The sequence below is a fragment of the Phaethon aethereus genome (genome assembly GCF_964289735.1).
Source record: "Phaethon aethereus genome assembly, chromosome: 2".
Lineage (NCBI taxonomy): Eukaryota > Metazoa > Chordata > Aves > Phaethontiformes > Phaethontidae > Phaethon > Phaethon aethereus.
The window spans coordinates 67,782,967-67,793,629 of record NC_138582.1 but is presented as its reverse complement, the minus strand read 5'-3'; positions in this window follow the sequence as shown (position 1 = coordinate 67,793,629).

Below are 10,663 nucleotides of genomic sequence, written 5' to 3'. Positions count from 1 at the left end.
GCAGCCCGCTCTCTGCGCCGTTCCCCGGGGGCGGGTGGCGGGCCGAGGTGTCCCGCCTTTTAGCCAAACCTCCCGAGAGGCAACAGGCGTCGAATGAAAAAATGGACGAGCCTCACCGCCGCCGCCGCTCCCCCAAAAAAAAAGGCACAGAGCGCAGAGCCACCGGCTCCGCACCCCTCTGCACCGCCCGCGGGGGCGGGCCGCAGCCGCGCAGCGGCGCCTCCTCCTCCTTCCTCCTCCTTCCTCCTCCTCCTCCTCCTCCCGCCGCTCCGCAAGGAGCAGCCGGCCGCGGCTGCGCTGGCTGCCAGAGCGGCGGTGCGCTGCCGCTGGAGACGGGCTGCCCCAGCTCCTCCGCCTCCTTTTTCTTTATTATTATTATTTTAGAATTTTAAATTTTTTTAAATTGTTATTTTCATTAGCTATTATTAGTTCCTCCGGCCGCGGGCGCTGCCGCTGGCGATGGGGCTCCGCGGTGCCCGGCGAGCGCGGGGCGGCGGCGGGCGGCGAGCGGCGTCCCGGGGCGGGCAGTGAGGCGGCAGCAACAGGTACCGGGCTCCCGGGGCGAGGGGTGGAGTGGGGGGGCAAAAACCCCCGTGGGAAGGAAGGGGGGGGGGCTCCCTGCTACCGCGGCGGGACGTGGCCGAGCTCCCGCCGCCGCGGCCCCCGTTCCCGCTCCTCTGCCAGAGCCCCGCCGGCCGCGGGGGTTCAGGCGGCGGCAGGTTTTTGGGGAGGGAGCCCGGGCTTCTGCGGGGCTGCTCGTGTGTGGTTTTTAGGCTGGGAATGTGGTAAAGGTCCTGGTTGTGGGTGGTCGCTGGGGGATATGAAAAGCTGCCTGGGAGAACTGGTTTAATGTTTTCTTGTAGTGCGTGGAAGTGCTTAGCCTTGTTTCCATCAAAAAAAAAAACCCCAAATCTCAGCCTTTCCTTAGGTCTTGTCTTTCTATTTCCAGTGAGCTTTTATGATATGACTGGTTGGAGGAGAGCTTAGACCCTCTTAAGTTCTCCTTTCAGTCTCTGGCTCATTCCCAGGAACTGATGCAAACGTATTACACACTGGCATTGCACTTGGGTTTACCTTTGAATGCCCTGGTTACAAAAGGTCATCCTAATCCTATGACTGATCTTTGTATTGCTGTGTTAACTGAGCATTTTGCTGTCTCTCATTCAAAGTTTCAAAAAACCTTTCTGGAAACTGTGTGTGTGCGCGTCTGTGGCCATTCAGCCTTTGCGCCCTTTCATACATCTTGCTGGGAAAAGCTGAACGTATTTTTAGCGTAATTTCTGCATTCATTAATCTGGCCGTGCATTCTGCCACACTCATCTTAATTACCGTGCTTGAGCTGCTGTCACGCTGCTGGAGCCCGGGGCGGGGAACACACTCCCAAACAGAAACATTATCTTCATCTTCTCCAGTGGCTAATTAGGTTTCACAAGCATCCCTCTCCTTCTGAATAAACAAAAAGTGGGAGCATATATACCCAAACAGGGGGCTTGAGGAAGGAGGCAAGGGGAAGGTGTCTTTCCTAGAAGGTTTCTGCGCTTGCTGCCCAGCCGTCTCGGAGATCTTCACGCACTAGGAAGAGAGATAATGTGATCTGCTTTATTGTGGCCAGACTCAAGGAAGGTATCCACTGGGATGGGTTAGGAGCCCTGCTTTATCACCATAACGGGCAAATGTGACAGATTGCTCCACACTTAAGTGTGAGTGGGTATATATTACACAGTGGGAGTCTAAAGGCAGCAAAATCTATCTTTCCTCCCGTAAATTCAGCATTTTCTCAACCAGTAATTAAATCACTAGGACAGTCACTTAAGATGGTGTCCCTCCTGCCTGCAAGTGCAGATAAGCAATGTGGACTTCTAAAATCCCAGCATGCATAACCTGATGCTGGTCTAACTTTTGACATCCACGCAGCACTTCCTTGACAAGGTGTGGGCTTTGGGGGAGTTGTTTGTTTGGTTGTTTTTCTTTTTAAAAAGCAACAGGTTTCTTTCCAGGGTCCTGCCTAAGGAAGAGAGCAATTAGCTTTCCCGTGTCTCTGCTCCTTTCTAGAATGATAGTACGGTTACTTCTTAGAGGTTTTTCTGTGGCAGATTTATTATTTCTTAAACACTTGGGAATGTGTAAGGGGAGAAGTGTGTGGTTTGTGAAGGAGCATCCCTAAGTGAGAAGGCTGCCTTTCCTCCGTGTGGTCTTGAGGCACACGACCATTTTATTCACCTGTATCACAGAACACTCAGGGTAAGAGCAGTACAAAGCATGGGCTCAAAACTCCCAGCAGTGCGTTCATGTGTCATGCAGGGTCACCTTTTGTTCTTTGATATTTTTAAACCCGAGCAAGAAGAAAGGTACAAAGCACGCTGCTGGGAAAGGTCCGGTTCCAGGGTGAAGCCGCCTTGCTTCCCCACTGGGAAGAAGTGGGAGTAAGAACTAAAGGCAGCGTTGGCTTTTTCCAAAAAAGGGATGGCTGGTCTGACTTTTTTTATTTTTTTCTCATGCTATACATGTGGCTGTGACAAGCTGCTCATGGAGAACCCACTTACTGGGGTAGTTTTCATCAGTCAAGCTAAGCTGCAGGCAGGGGGGAGATCGGCAGCTTGTGCCTGTGGCCTTTCAAGCCAGCACAGAGCGTCAGCTGAAAGCAGACAGGGAAGGAAGGGAGGAGAGCGGTGCCCGAACGTGGGCTCCTGGCATGGGCTCATTAGAGAGGACGGGACATGAATTAGTATCGGGTGGGGGCCTGTCGCATCTCTCGAAGCTAGGTGGCTCCTGGATGACTCTATTAACAAACTGCTAAGAAACCTGGTTATTTTCCCACTTAGCAGGAGCTCGGAGGTCACTGTTTTGTTCTTCCAGTGCTCACTGCTCTTGTGGGGTGTTTGCATGTGTTGAAGAAGTTTCTCAGTAAGAGATTTTAAAAACTATAATGGGCAAGAGTATGCACTGACTGGGTTCCCCCACCTACCGTGCCAGTTTTGCATAGGTTGTGCCACCGACTCCAAGACGTGCTTGCCCTTTTAGAAGCAAGAGAGAAAAAATTGGGCCCACTGTGAACTGAAAATCAGATTTATAATCTTTTGACACCAGAAGAAATTTTGCTCAGGGGGACTTCACAAACCATGGTGGCTCCACTTTGGATTTGCAGTGGTGTAAACTAGAATTTAATTTCCTCCCTATAGCTGTGTTGCCAACGTCTTGGTTTCCCTTGTTGTCCTTCAGACAACTGAGTTTTACCAGAGCAAGGCAGGAGGGCAGTCTGTGCGCAGAAGAGCCGAGCAGCCAGAGGAGGAACGGCAGGATGGGCTTTGCCAACTCCCTGTGAGAGGACTCGGAGGAGAGCGGCACTGAGAGCCAACCCTGGATGCAGTAAACCAGATCATATTGTATATCTCTGCCTAATGTCAGGAATGGCTTAGCTAAGGCTGGGCAGCCAGCTCACTTTGAGCCCCATGACCGTCCTTCCCTGCATACCCCAAATCAAAGCAGAAACTGCATATTTTCCTGGCCACAGCTGCTCAGACGCTTTATTTCTGCTCCTCGGTGCAAACGCTGCTCTTGCCCTCGCTTACCCAGGGCTGGGCTGCTGGGCTGGGGCTGGCTCGCTCCCACTCCTGTCCCACAAAGCTGGTGCTCTGGCTGCTGCTTCGGGCAGGTATTACAAGGGGAAAGAAAAGCAGCGGGTACCAGCTAATCCTCTCCCGGAGCTGGTTTTATCCCCATTTGGCAACCTAGAGACAGCTGCCTGGTGGAGCATCTTCCTGCAGGCAAGCACTGCTTGTTTGCTCCCTGGAGGACCCTGTGCTCTTGTTTAATTGCAAGTGGGCAGTGGTTTTATCTCAACTTTGTGCCCATAAGCCTAGGGCTGCATCTAGGGGATTTGGGTTCAGTCCCCCAAGTTTTAGCTCTCCAACTCTAGCTTTGAAGTATCATCTTTGCTGCTGGGTCTGGTGCTGTTGGAAAGAAAGAGGATACCCCTCCTCCCTGACCATGTCCAGGTTAATTGGGGAGTGGCAGCGAGGCTCCAGGAACTGGCCGTATCCCAGCCGTGATCAAAACACAGGTCCCAGTACGCACTGCCCCGCTCAGGGGAAGGTGCAGAGAAGAGCTGGTTCCTTGGTGCTCTTGAATTGCTTTTTGGCAGCCAGAAGCACAGACCTGCCAGGCTCTGTACCGGGTGGCCTCAATAAGAAGCGAGTCCTCTAAGCGTGACACAAGAACTGTTGTGGTGGTGTTTTTTCCTAAAGTTACCTTTTTCTGCTGTGTTTTTATGTTACAGGGGTGTCCTGTAATTTTTACTCCCCAGCCAGCGCAAAAGAAATGATGGATTAGCACAGAAATATGCGAGCATCTTTCTGCTCTTCAATGGGAGGAACAAATTGAAGCTGACATTTCCCTGGAACCAGTGTAACACATGAAGTAGTCACAATAATACATTTTATCTTCCAGCCCTTTTAAAGCAGCAGAAGCTCTCTGGCCTCCGATGCCTCCAGTAGGCTGACCCTGGCTGGCAGAGCCAACCACCTCATTACTGCTGTCCCACTGCTCCCAGCCAGCCCTCCAACAGCCCTATTAGCTGCAGCAGCTAGAGGTTCCCAGCCTGCTGGTAACCCTTCAGTGACACCAGATCTGTTTCAAATCATCCCTTCTGCAAGAAAGCATTTATTATTTATTTTTTTTTAATTAAAAAAAAAACAAACAACCAAATTTAGCTGCAACACCCAGAGATTTGTCAGACTTGACTTTGTCCTGAACACATCACCAACAGGAAAACTTCAAGCCATCCATCAACTCCAAAAAGCAGTTGCAGCAGAGAAAAATCTATCTAGTCGTCACTGAGGGTCTGGTCTTAGCTTGTGCCTTTACCTCTACAAAAGACTAGGCTAGACCGACCCTGTCTGTTACTGTTTAAACCTTTCTATTCGAGCTGACCTAAGGAAGGAACTCATTTACAATGAAATTGGTTTGAGGCAGACAGGCAAATAAGCACCTGCAAATAGCAGGAGGTTTGTGTTTCAGCAGATGGGGCAAGGTTGAGCATTGCAGCTTCCCTTCTCTTTCCCCAAATTATCATCTTGCTGTCTGAGCAGCCCAAACAGCTCCGTTTGTCCCTCAGCGAGGTGTCTTCCCTCTTTTATCGAATTTATCTTACGTCTGCCAGAAAACTGAGGCAAAACAGAGGAAGAGTATGGTTTGTAGTGAGTGCACTCCTTTAAGATGCCTCAGACGTCCTGGGGAGAGGGGCTAATGCTGGGGGCTGAGGCGGTGGTGCTGGTCCTCAAGCAGTCAATGTAGCTGAGCGTTCAAAGTCCGACAGATGTTTTCTAATCATACACCCTGAGGGAAAGGCCCCTTCCTTAATTAAGCAACTTGACATCCTCTGTTGGTATTTAATTTTAAAATGTTTGGTTTGAAAACTCTAATTGTGGTACAGAAGTAGGGGCAAAGTTACAGGCTGGTGCACTAACATCCCCACAAGTGGTCTTTGGGTATGGAGGCATCTTTTTTTTCCTGCTCACCACTGCAAGCATTGCTGGATTATGGTAGCAACAGCTATTACTGTGCACTTCTCCAACCATACAGGCACGTCTGTGGGTGATGATCCTGTTGAAAAAATGCCACTGCTCAATTAGGTGTATAATGTGTCAAGCCCTGCATGACTGACTGCCTTTTTCTTGTCTCATTTGGTACATCCTCAAAATACCGTTTTGTTAGTTCAAAGAAGGGCTTGGGTTTTTGTGCAGAGATGCTTGTGGGATAGGAAGCAATGGGCTGTGAGGTGCTCTTCGAAACGTGAGGCATTTTCCTGAATTCAGTGTAACGCTCACAGGCCACATCTACTTTGATATAGGCAAAATCTTAGAAGTAAGAGTAGGTCTCTCTAAAATAGAGAGAGGTGAATGTTTTATTAGATGCTCAGATTCATAAAACCAAGAGCTGTAAATGCTCACTAAGTTATCTGTGCCACACAAAACCAAACCAAAGCCATATTAAAAATGCTCAGACTTCAGCTGAGGCTGGAGAATAATCCTCTTAAAAATCTGCCTGCATATACCAAGGTTTTGCTTTCTTTGAAGTCAGAGGGAGATGCTGCCATCATCTCCCCAGATGACAGCTGGACCACAAAGCCTTGTTTCCATACACACAGGTGCTAAATGAGAGGTTCTTGCAATATATTTTATTTCCATGCTGTATGCTGAAAGCAGAAGCTCCCTGAAGGTTAGATGGCTTTTCATCTGCAGTTATCCAACAAGGGGTTGCTTTTTCCCCATTCTCTCCTGGCTCTACCATTAAAAAGAAAATATTCTTCCTCTTTCCTGGTAGGGAAAGTGGCACCGGTGGATCCAGTGTAACAAGCTCCTATATGAGCATGTATGCATGCTTTCTCCAGCCACTATATCTCTTGTGGGCATGTCGTGCTGCCACCAGATGAGTAAGACAATTGCTTCCCTCGGCAAAGGACAAAACAGTTTTCCGTCATCACATAACCCCTTATATCCTCCCTTTTCCTATACCCAGAATGATGGTCAGTTATTAGGATGTGAACTGGAAAATGCAGAAATCTCAACAGAGAAGGAGTAAGGGTGGGAGGGCAGCGGAGGACGAACTGCGGGGTCGTTCCTGTAAGCTGTTCATTAGCCTGCGATGGCCCCGGTGGGTTTTTCCTTTAAATGGCAGACTGTGGAAAAGCAGTGCTGTTGCGAGATGCTTGCAGCCTTAATTTGTGCAATGAAAAGTTACACAAGATAATTACCTTGTAGTTCAGCAACAATAAACTCTGTCAGATCTGTTTAATCCACACTCAGTTTATCTGTAATGTCTCTGTGCCTAAAAGACTCAAATGGTAATTAATCCTATAGTATGGCTGGTGCATAGGATGTTTTAAACTCAAGATTTCTTTTTTAATGTTCACTACAGATTAAATTTACCGATTTAACCTGACTAGATCTACTTAATGTATATTTAAGGTTTTCATCAGGTTTGCATTGGCTGTGTCTGTGACAACTACGGGCCTTTGGGACTGTTCTCGGGCACTAATGGCAACGGGCACAGACCAGCCTGTATCCGTGGCATTAAACTCCTCTGTCCCCCAAAAGAGGGAAGCACATGGAGGCTGCTTTGGGAATGGTCCTGGGCCCACGCTGCTTCCTGAACCGTGCCTGGTAATTGTGTGGGAGAGTGCTAACTGGCGCAAGCCAAATCTGTGCCGGCGATTGCTCAAACAGCGTAACCTCCTGTGCCCCAAGGAGCAGAAAGCCCTTGCAGATTTAAGAGGGAACAGCTTTTATATACTGAGGAACTTGAGAGCTGCTGAAATGAAATGTGGTTTTCAGAAAGCGGTGGCAAAGACAGCAGTTCTCCATAAAGTTCTCCATATTTTTTTCAAGAGGTTTCTGTAAACACTTATGTGTCTATATAGCTGTCCTGCTTTTTGTGCTGGTGGGCTGCGACTGCTCCAGGTCAAACAGCAGCGTGGGGACAGGGAGCTGGGATACCTGTGCCTTCTGGCAGTCCACACACAAGCAGTAACCTTCCTGGTTTTGCTCAGCTGCCCTGTTGGTCATCAGATCTCTTCTCCAGTACCAGTGTCTTTGACATAAGCTTTTCCAATAGGGACCCTTTACCTAGCATAGACTCTCCCCCTTAGCCCTTTTATCCTGCATCAAATCTCTTTCAGCTGCTTTTTAGAGCTCCTTTAATGATCCTGGCTGGAAGAGATGGTGGTGGTTTGGGGGAAGTTTAGGCTACTGGTGGTATTAGATGTGCACTGTTGTCTCTTACACCTTTGAGAGTTTTTAAAATTGAAACGATTTTATCCGTAATAATAATAACCTCTGCCATAACTTTAAATGAAAGTTTTAGAAGTCATATATGTAAAATCTTCTCTAGCACAAGATTGGAGTTTGAATTTAAATGAACTGAAGCCAAGAGATGAGAGCGTTACACCAGAGCACACAGCCTCTCTTGGTTGTGCATGGACGGTGTTCAACCACTTGATGTACTAGAAGAAAGCTTCAGACACATTCTATAGCCAAATATAAATGAAGTCATGTAGGACCTTTATAGCAACAGTCTTGAAATGGCCACACTTGTGAGGTGTCGAAAAGATTAAATAAATCCGTTGCTGCAATACTGGTATTTGGGACAAGAACATTCAGCTTTGAAGACGTTCTGTCTTCTGTCCTAAAAGATGCTGTGATGCGTCTTCAACAATATTTTAGTGAGTAATGTGCCATTAAGACACGCTTGAAATAGAACCGGTGGTATAAACATCCAAGGCATTTTAAGTCACCCTAATCCCATGTATTTAAAGAGAAGCAGCAAAGCGTTTGTGTCTCATTAGCGACTGAAAGGATTTGACAACAATGGTGTTTTACTTTCCTTTCAGGGATGAAAAGCCTGTCTTATTTGTTTAATTTAGCTCACTCATGCTTATGTTATAGCGTACCTGGAGTGGATACCAAGTACAGCTACAGTTTGTCTTGGCCGAAGCAAAACAAATAATCTCTAGAGCAGCCCACTGGTTACCTAAACCGTCCTACATGTGTTTTGCTTGAAGCATTTACTTTCCTGCAGATGCAAAGAGGCAGTAGCCTCAGCTTGCCATCCTCGCCTGTGCTGCTGCCGTCTGCATTGAACGAGGGTCGTAAACAGCAGAAACGCTGGTGCAAAGTATTCAAAGAAAGTAGCACTCTTAAGGATGACTTTATATTAAACACTGCTGGCTCATTGCTTTTTCTCTTCTGCCAGTGAGAAGGTTTGTATGTTTGTTGCTTACACAGTCTGAGATATTGAGGCTGCTCTGCTGCTTGCACTTGACGTACAAATTTTGGTCACTGCTCACTGTCATCGTGGATTTCCCAAAAGGCTCCCACCGGAGTTGCATCTATTGACGTCAGGGCTGACTCACCCCACTTGTTCTCAGATCTTACTCACGAGCTCGTCCAGGTGTTATTGCTGGTCAGTAAGGGACAAGGGGCACCCCCAGCACCACTTGTGGTTTCCTCGGATTCCCCTACTGCTAATACCTGGCAAAAGTTGCGGAATAGGTTGATGACTTTTTGTGATCTGAGCTGAGAAACTGAAATGCCACCCAAGGCGTGTGGTCAGCCGGGCGGTGTTCAGAGGCATATGCCGAAAGAGGTAGAGAAGTAGCCAGGCTGCTGCTAGACAGAGTAATTCCTACGGCCCGTTTTGCATTCTGCTGGTCTTACTCCTTCATGCAAGACTGCTCCTTGTAGTTTATCTCCTAACATAGAGACAGATACCAGAGCTGCACAATCGTCCACGTTTACTCCTGCGTAGTGCTGCCGAAATTGCAGCGTGAGTCGTTACATGCGCAAGTCGCTCACGTTGAACCGCTGTTAGGGATTCGGTGCACGGCGGGTTTAAAGCACGAGACGATCTGAGAAATACTTTTTCTTTAGATTATTTGCTGGCACTTGAACAGCAGGGGGGATTTGTTTTTAATTAATTCTTTAATTGACATAAAGAATAATCAATGGTGGGTAGAATTGGAGTTGACTTCTAATCAAAGATAATTCCGCATACTGGGGCGGGTTTGAAATGAATGAATGTCAAACCTAATTAGAGGGCTGGATTCTGATCCCTCAGCCACACTCACCGTACTGTTGCAGGCCAAATTTTGCTTATCTACCAGCTGAATATGATTGCTCTGTGTTCCTAGTGCCGTAAGGGAGCGGCATTAGGGAGGGCACCGCGTGGGGCTCGTGCGCACGCTTTTACTCCAGCTGCCAGCGCGAAACAAATGTTGGAACTGAAAAAAATGAGGTCAGCTACCATGAACCCATCTGTCGTGCGCGGGAGCCATTTAGGATCAAATTTATTTTCCTTGGCTTTATTACAGTGAAATAACTCATTTGCATTTCCCTCTCCTTATGTTTTCGGCACATGCCATACGAAGGGTAAGGAGTGGTGCTGTAGCTGTTTCTCTGTGAAGCAGAGGAAAGGGCAGTTTGTGACTCTCCAGCTGGGGAAAACGGGGCATGTACCAAGAGCTCTGGTGAAAAAGTAGCCACAAAAAAGGCAGGAAGAAGGCGAATCGTGGTACAAGACAGAAGGGGTGCTGCTTTGCCTTAGCCACCGACAGTCTGTATTTCTGGGCGAGTGAGGCAATGAGAGTTAGAGCCAAAGGCACGTTTTACAGTGAAAAGAAAAGATGGAGTTCAAAGTCCCCACCTTGACTTTGGCACCTAGACTGGTGTGAAAGACAACCACAGTTTACTGAATTTATAGAGCTGTATTGCATTGGGAGCATCAAGTATCAAGTCCTACACATATACAACCACAGATTCTTTACCATTTTCCTGTTGACCTGGCTTGTTAGCTTTTTTCTTCTTACTATTATTGTTATTTCTTGGTTTATGTACTTCATACAATTTGGGTAGGAGGAGCAGAACAAACAGCATGAGCTATTCCAGATGGTAGACAACTTGTGTTTCTGCTCAGGGTGGGATATCTAGTGATGAGCTAGCAAATACGGTAGTATTTGAGTTGAAAATGTCCTTACATACAACATAAAAAATGGTCTTATGGAAATGAGACCATAAAGTACAAGTCTTGCTATTAATATTAAATTTCAGGGAAAATATTATTTGAAACAAAAGCTGAAATTTGGTACTGAATTACCCAAAGCTAATGTTTG